This window comes from Erithacus rubecula (assembly GCF_903797595.1).
Source record: "Erithacus rubecula genome assembly, chromosome: 2".
Lineage (NCBI taxonomy): Eukaryota > Metazoa > Chordata > Aves > Passeriformes > Muscicapidae > Erithacus > Erithacus rubecula.
Window position 1 is genome coordinate 88,284,074 of NC_136685.1, and position 8,111 is coordinate 88,292,184.

Consider the following 8,111-nt stretch of genomic DNA (forward strand, 5'->3'; position numbering starts at 1 on the left):
CAGGTGTTAGATTCTAATTTATGCTCACTCTCTATCCCACTACAAGGTAAATCACATTCATTGGCAGGCTCTTGACTGAACAGGGTGGTGCATTATACCTCTGGTTTCATTCTAAAAAGTAGAAGCAAAACCTGAGCTTAGCCCTTCCAAACTATGGTATGAAAATGCATGCCAAAACCGTGCTGTCAAAATATTTGGAATGTTAAAAATAGATTGGCATTTGAATAGCTGTTGAAAGGGGAAGCAGTCCCAACTAAGCCTGGCATGACCAAGGCTGTTTATTTTCACCACACTTACTTCCAAGCAGGTTCAGCACATGGGGAGATCATTTCCTCACAGGGTCTTTGTGTCCCAGGTACCGCTGGTGGCAGCTCCCAGTGTAACTGTAGCTGGTTTCCCACTGCTGTCACCTGCCCTCCTGGCCCAGCATCCAGTCTGGGCATTGTCGTCATCAAGCTGGAAACTTTGTCACCACAGGAAACTATGAAGGCTGAGTTAATGAGAATAAAAATCTCACTTAGGAAGAGACTTGCATCTTCAAATGTTAGCCTCTGAAACTCTTCTATGCTATTTTAAAGACAGAAACTACTGATTTATCAAATCATCAGACAGATCAATGCATGCAAACATTGTCTGCTTTCTCAGTGCCCTGTGCTGATGTGCTTGCACATTGCCCATTTTCCACACTGAAGTCATGCTGTGCTAAATCAAACATTCACATGTAAGTCCCTGCAGCATCCTGTTCATGGCAGAATAATGATACCTTAGAAGCATTTTTTTCCAGCTCAACTCTTAAGTACCAATGTATTTTTATGCAATCAATATTCATCTTAAATGTGAGAGACGTACAGAAAATCTTTTGAAGGGCCAGAGCATGGAGAGGGGAACTGATACCAAGAGGAGTGATGAAGTCAATGTTTTATGAAGCCAATGGATAGACAGAAAAGCAGTAGATAAATAATCACATATTATTCTTAAGCTTCAAACCATCACTAGCCAGAAAGCGTGGCCAGTAGAATTATAAATGTCTTCTGTGATACTTTACATGACCATATTTTTGTGTTTCTAAACAAAACCTCCTCTGCAGCAGACTGCAACAGTCAGCTTCACACTTTTTCAGGGCAAAAAGCTTCACCTTTGTTCTTTCTTGCCAGTATGCCTCACTTATATTGTGCCTGGGTTTTTGATGACTGCCTGAGGTGGTTTCTCTGTGTGCTAGAAGAATCCTTTCAAAAGGCTTATTTGTTCTAAAGTGAACCAGAGGAATGTGGGCAAGTGCCCTGGCAAGGGAAAAGATAAACAGAGCAAACAAAAAGAGCAGTTTAATCTTGCTCAGCTGTATCTCAGCTGCAATTCTACTTTCTCTGGGCAGTTTTAACACAGTCACGATGCAAGGGGATGGCAAGGAAGTGAAATTTGCAGTAGCACCCAGCCCCACCTTGAAACAAGATTCAAACACCCACAGAAAAGGAAAGCCTTGTTCACCAAGCCATAATACACCACAGAATTTTGCTCCACCACAGCTGCAATTTGTTGGTAGTCTCTTACATTTCTGTATTTCTGGTGTATAGGAGGAAGCTATCAACTGCATTATCACAGACAATGGTTGTTGCTTTGCAAGAATGAATGCAGATGAATCATTAGATCCACCAGCACAAGCTCTGTGTGCTGCTTCATGCCAGGCACACCCTAAGGAGCCAGGGCAACCCCTGGGGATGCCCACAGGACAAGAGGCTGGAGCTGAACCCTGTTCTTGCCAGCAGCAAGTTCTCTGCAGGTTGTTTGACATTTTTCCCTTTGTTTCTCCTCCTTTGTAAAGCTGTTTCCTCTCTATTTCATCTGATGCTGTTGGCACCTCCCACTGCAAAGCACTTTGAAATCATTGCGTGGAAGGACATCTATGGAGATGCACTTTACAGCTCCAGGGTAATGCTGGAATGAGGAGAAAGCACATTGCCTCCCCCCAGATCCAGAGAGCTAATGTAATTACAGGCTTTCTGGCTCACAGCTGGGGAAGCAAAAAAAGAAAAAAAAAAGCTTCATGGTGAACTCTCCTTCTTTCTGGCATCTCAGTGTGGATGAAGGTAGGGAAACTCAGAAAAGGATCACTACATTAGGGCTGCGAAATAATATTGATATCAACATCTTAAAGCAATAAAAAGAGATTTCCTTCATAGGATGATTTCTTTGTGGTGGACATTTTATTATACTGGTTCAGATTTGCTGAAGAAAAGTCATATAGTCCAAATGAATAAGTACTTAATCAGTAAAAAATCCTCTCACTCTTTGCATGGTGTTGCAGTGCTGCCACAAGCCACCCAAAAAAAGCAGGCTTTGGTCAGGGAGTCCCTCTCCACAGCCCTCATCCCCAGCAAATCCTGTGCTGGTGTTCCAGGAGGCTGACTGGCTCCAGCAGGGTCCCTGGGGCTGCACTCCTGTGCCTGCACACAGCTTGGCTTTTACCAGAACCCACCTTTGCACCCAAGCAGGTTTCCTTCCTCCATTGCTATGACTTGGGAAAACATGGAATTATTTCAGATCACAAGCCCCAAGAGGTGAATGATTTGAGGTGCGTCACAGCTGATTAACAAAAATCCTCAGTAAGAATATGCCTCCCCTTTGAGCTACTTAGAAATAATCTTTAGCACAAATGTCTCTCCAGGCTCAGGACAGCTGAATGCAAAGCACACAGGTCTCAAGAGCTCCAAGAGTTTTCTCCTGTACTCTTATACTTCCTCCCTATCTTTTTGCCATGAGGCATTTGCATTTAAAAGTAACAAACAGAAAAAAATTACACCTTGTGGGAAGTTTAGCTCTGTTCACATGATCTGCTTTCTTTTTTTAGCAGGATGCTTCCTGTATGCTCAGGGAGGTCAGTCACTGTTTCTGGTAAAGTGCATTCCCAGAAGAGAAGGGAGTGCAGGATGAGCTGTTTCTGTATAAGCAGCTAAGTAGCCCCTGACAGCACAGGGGATTCAAAGGGAAGAATCTTTTTTTTTTTTTTTCCCATGCAGAAATCATCCTCCTTTCAGGCCTTCTGAGACTCTGGCAGGGTAACCACACCATCTCTGGTTGCAAACCTGTGTCTCAGAGATGCAGCTGCTGAGTTCAAGCATGAGGATGAAAGGAAGGTCACAGCCAGCACGGTGCCCTGTCACCTTCAGCTGCAGAGAGAGGCACTTGGGCCAGCTCTCCTCCCCCTTTCTGGAGGCAAAGCTCAGGACACTGCCCTTCTGCACCCATAGGCACCCAGGGAGAGGGAAGAGAGGTCCTGAGGAGCAGCAACGCCCAAAGTCCTGCACATTTGGGTTCAGCATCCCCAGATTCAGGTGGGAGAGCAGAGGACATCCCTCCTCCCTCCATCCCCCATCACCACTGCAGCTCATTTGGCTCCTCAGTGTCCAGGACCTGGCTGGAGACCTGCTGCCCATGGTGCTGGCAGAAGCTGCGGTCATTCTTTCCATGGGATAAATATGGCAACAGAGTTTGTGTGAGGTCAGAGCTGGGAATAAATTCCATTGCTCAAATAGGAGAGAGCTAAGTTTCATTCACTTGCCCCTGTTCCAGCTCCGTGTCAACGCTGTTTGTTAAGGGTGACCTACTACAGGTGACCTACAGGCTGCCCTGGAGACCAAATTCACTTTTTATCTCTCCTCCAAGCTCACAGAATCCCCTGAGTAGAGGCAGTGACTGAGCACACTGGATGTGTTTGCTCCCAGCTGGCCTGGGGGTGCTTGCACAGGCTGCTCCTTTGGGCAGCACCAGGGACACACACAGCACAAGACCAGGCACAGCATGGGAGCTACAGGATCTGTGCCACACACCCAAATGAGGTGGCAGAGTGCTGGTCTTGGCTGCTTTTACTGCATCCAGAGGTGACCCACTTGTTGCTGGCACTGCCCTGCCAGCCCAACATCTTCACATGGTCATGGGGCAGCTCCAGAGGCACATGCCCTGCTCCCAAAAGGCTCCTCTTGGCTCCAGTGGGAAGATCCATTTTGTGCAGCTGGATGTTGAAAATATGCCCAATCACCTGCCAAAAACTAGCAGTTGGAGGCTGGGCTAATAGATGCACAGAGAGACAGAATTATGCATCACAGACAGCTAAATAAATAAATAAAATCTGTGTCTATATCTATATCTACATCTGTATTTGTATCTGTATCTACATCCATATCTATGCCTATACCTCTATCTATCTATCTATCTATCTATCTATCTATCTATCTATCTATCTATCTATCTATCTATCTATCTATATCTGACTCTTCAACAGCCCTGAGCACTCGCCCTTGCAACTTACAAGAGGGAGTAAAAGGACACTAAATGTTCCATGTGTGGTGTATATTGAATATAGCAATTGCATATTGAAGATCATTAATCTATGCTATCTATTTTTCCCAGATTACACAGAAAAGAATTATTTTGGAATACCTGAGATATGTGAGTGTTGTCCAGGTTAATAAATTATGGACAAATCAACTGTCCATATGAATAACAACTGTTTGGTGAATATGAGAGAGGAAAAAATTCTCATCTGAACACAGCTAATGGCTTTTACAAGGTCCTGAGTAGAACGCTACCTAAAAAATACACATTTTATTTGCATGATGGATGTCTCACATCTGTGCACCAGTGTTTGAGATCTGCTCAGATTCACCCTGCAGTGAATACTAATAAATTTGTATTTATACACATCTATCTCTGGTTGAACAGCCAAGAGTGTCTTTTCAGGTAATGATGTTTGGAATAAGGGGAATGCACTGTGGAATAATAAAACAACATTCTGAGCTGTCAGACAATTGATCATGTTGGATGGTGTGAATTCAAAATATGAAACCTGTACCAAATGAAGGTGCTTCATGCTCATGCAGGTTTGTGTACCCAAGAAAGCTGTAATTCCACCATTCTCTGTTTTAGTTGTCAAGAAACTGGACTAAGCAAAACTTTGCTCACTCCTTCCTAAACCATTCCTGTTCATTAATTCAATTTTGAGAATTTAGAGGAAAATGTCTTTCTTATGCTTTGATATGTGGATGGAGAGGGGAAATGTTTTTTTAGGATGGCAAGTGGTGTAATTTACATGAGGAAACTCTAATACTGGAAACTGATCTCTCAAATCTGATAGCTCACCACTGTACGAATGTAGAGCTACTGTAGTCTCAGCTTGCAGAAGCTTTAAGAAACTTCAGAAAAACAAAGCAAATTACAGTAATTTCCAAATCTCCTACCACACATTACTAGATTTCTAATTGTCATCCATATGTGCACCACAACCAGAGACAACTCTGGCCTTAAGGAATTACCAAATCTAGTTGAGTGATGAAAGTATAATCTATTACAGGTAAGCCACTTCCATATTTTGGAAGAATCTACTTAGACTTGAGAACACACCTGCAGAATCTGCTGATACCTTGTATTTATAGAGATACAACTTCTCTAGGAGATTTAGGAGAGAATGAGTATGCCCAGTACACACCAGCAATGCTCACTGACAGGTTTGCACTGTGTTCCTCCCATCTTTCTCCAGGGACCCTCGAGCCCATCTGAAATCTGTACACTGTTTATTTTCATTTTAGGCTTCCTCAGTGACCACATCACTTGTTCACTGGCAGCACACTGGAGAGCACCTGTGGCTGGAGCTGTTTCTGCTCAAAGGCTATTTGAGATCCTTTGGGATGCCAAGGTGATAAGCATCACACAGGTCTGTAAAGCAGGCCAGCAGGGATCACACCTGATGAGGGTGTATGAGGAGAGAGGCTAAGGCTATCTTGGGAGAGCATAAACAAAGTTATCTCCACAAGCAGTAAACAGATCCATCTCTTGGCAGGGAAGGAGGGTGGGAATTACATCTGAATTAACTTTCTCTGCTTGCATTGCAAAGGATTTAATGTATCTGTTGAATGAATTTAAGGAGACATCCGGATGTTTACAAAAATCTTCCTTCTATTTTCTATTCTAAATACATTCTCCTTTCAAATACTGAGCCTTAAGCCAAATGCTTAAGTCTTTAATAAGAATTTTGACTAAGTAATAAAATTAATAATGGTTTCAGGTTTTGGCTGTGGGTAAAAACAAATCTTCCTGTGACAGAGAAAAATAATCCATTGATATGAAGTATCTAAGTGGTCACTGACAAAAAAAATAATTCCATAAATCCCTGACCACTGAACTTTATTCCTCCTCTTTTCTTTCTCGTTCCCTCGTCCCTTCACTCCTCCTTTTCCTTTCTTTCTCATTCCCTCATCCCTTCTCTCCGCCTCTTCATTTCTTTCTCAATCCATTGTCCCTTCTCTCCTCCTCTTCCTATCTCATTCCCTTGTCCCTACACTCCTCTTCCTCTTTTCTTTCTCGTTCCCTCATCCCTTCACTCCTCCTCTTACTATCCTTTCTTGTTCATTTGTCCCTTCTCTTCTCTTTCTCCTTTCTTTCTTGCTCCCTCGTTTTTTTCCTGCACTGCTCCTTTTCTTCTCTTTCTCGTTCCCTCGTTCCTTCCTGCCCTCCTTCTTTTCCTCTCTTTCTTGATCCCTCATTCCTTCCTGCACACCTCCTTTTCCTCTCTTTCTCGTTCCCTCATTATTTCTTTCATTCTCTCTTTCTTTTCCTTTCTTTCTCATTGCCTCATTCTTTCACTCTTCCTTTCTTTCTTGTTCTTTCACTCCTTCTTTTCCTTTCTTTTTCGTACATTCACTCTTTTGTTTTCTTCCTTTCTGGTTCTTTCACTTTCTTTTTCTTTCTTTTTCTTTCTTTTTCTTTTTCGTTCTTTCACTCTTTGTTTTTCTTTCTTATTCTTTCACTCTTTCTTTTTCCTTCTTTCTCATTCTTTCATTCTTTCTGTTGCTTTCTTTTCCTTTCTTTTTCTTTCTCATTCTTTCACTCTTTATTTTTCTTTCTCATTCTTTTCTTCTTTCTCTTTCTTTCTTGTACCTTCCTTATTTCATTCTTTCTTTCTCATTCCTTCGTTCTTTCTCTCTCTCTTTCTTGTTCCTTCGTTCTTTCTCTCTTACTTTTTTGTCTATTCCTCATTCCCTCATTCTTTTATTCTCTCTTTCTTTCTCTTTGTTTCATTCCCACTTCCCTTCTCTCCTCCTCTTCCTTTCTTTCTCGTTCCCTCGTCCCTTGATTACTTTACTGAAGGTGATAATCCTTTCCCAAGTTGCTTCAGCATCTCTGAACTGTGCCAAAATTGCTTCTCCTGGGTGGCTGAGGTAGAACACTTCATATTTTCAAAAGGATATGGAGTGAAATGCATCCTTAAGATGCACAGTAAGAGATGAGCCCATAAATCTTCTGGGTAGTTTTGTGTTTGTCACCCCAGTGCTGCATCATCTGGCCAGGGGTGTGTGTGCTCTTTCAGGAGCATCCATGAACTGATGGGAGATACAAACAGGACAACAAACTGGCACTGGCCAAGTTAAGCAATATACTTCACCCTGATACTTGGACAGGTGTTATCAAGGAAAGTAAGAGAACATTTCAAGTCTAAAATATAGTAATTTTTCCACAGTATTGAAAGAGAAGACAGATTAGAGCATATTTCCTTAGGCCACTCTTGGATCAGTAAACTTGATAAATTCTGAAGGATGAAATTTTAAAGATCAGTACTCCCATCTGTAAATTGGCCCATTATCTCAATGCAAGATATCTGTATCTAGCAAGTGATAGAATTCTAGTAACAAGGCGTTTTTCTGACCAGCACAGACAACCTGATTTTTAAACACAACTGAAAGATTTTTTTGTTTTCAAATGCACTGGAGGAAAAAAAAAAAAAAAGGTGGGGAGAGCTGTGTTTGTGTAAAATCCTGCTCCCCCTCCCTGTATTTTGTAGAGGAACAAAGCTCTTATCTTGGATGTTTAAATTCCACCAACTCAACAACAATGGAGTGCTCATCCCTGTGATGTCTGAATTTCCTGTGTGCCTCAAACCCCTCCTAAATGAGATATCCTTTATCACAGATTTTTTTTTGAAGTCTGAGGTTTTGAAGTTGCAAGAAATCCCTGTAAGATGGTGAACTTACAGTGGTGTAATTTTTTACTGCTGAAATCTGTTCTAACCTCCATCCCAAGGCAAGCTGAGAGAGGCACACATGGGCTAGCTACACCTCCCCTCA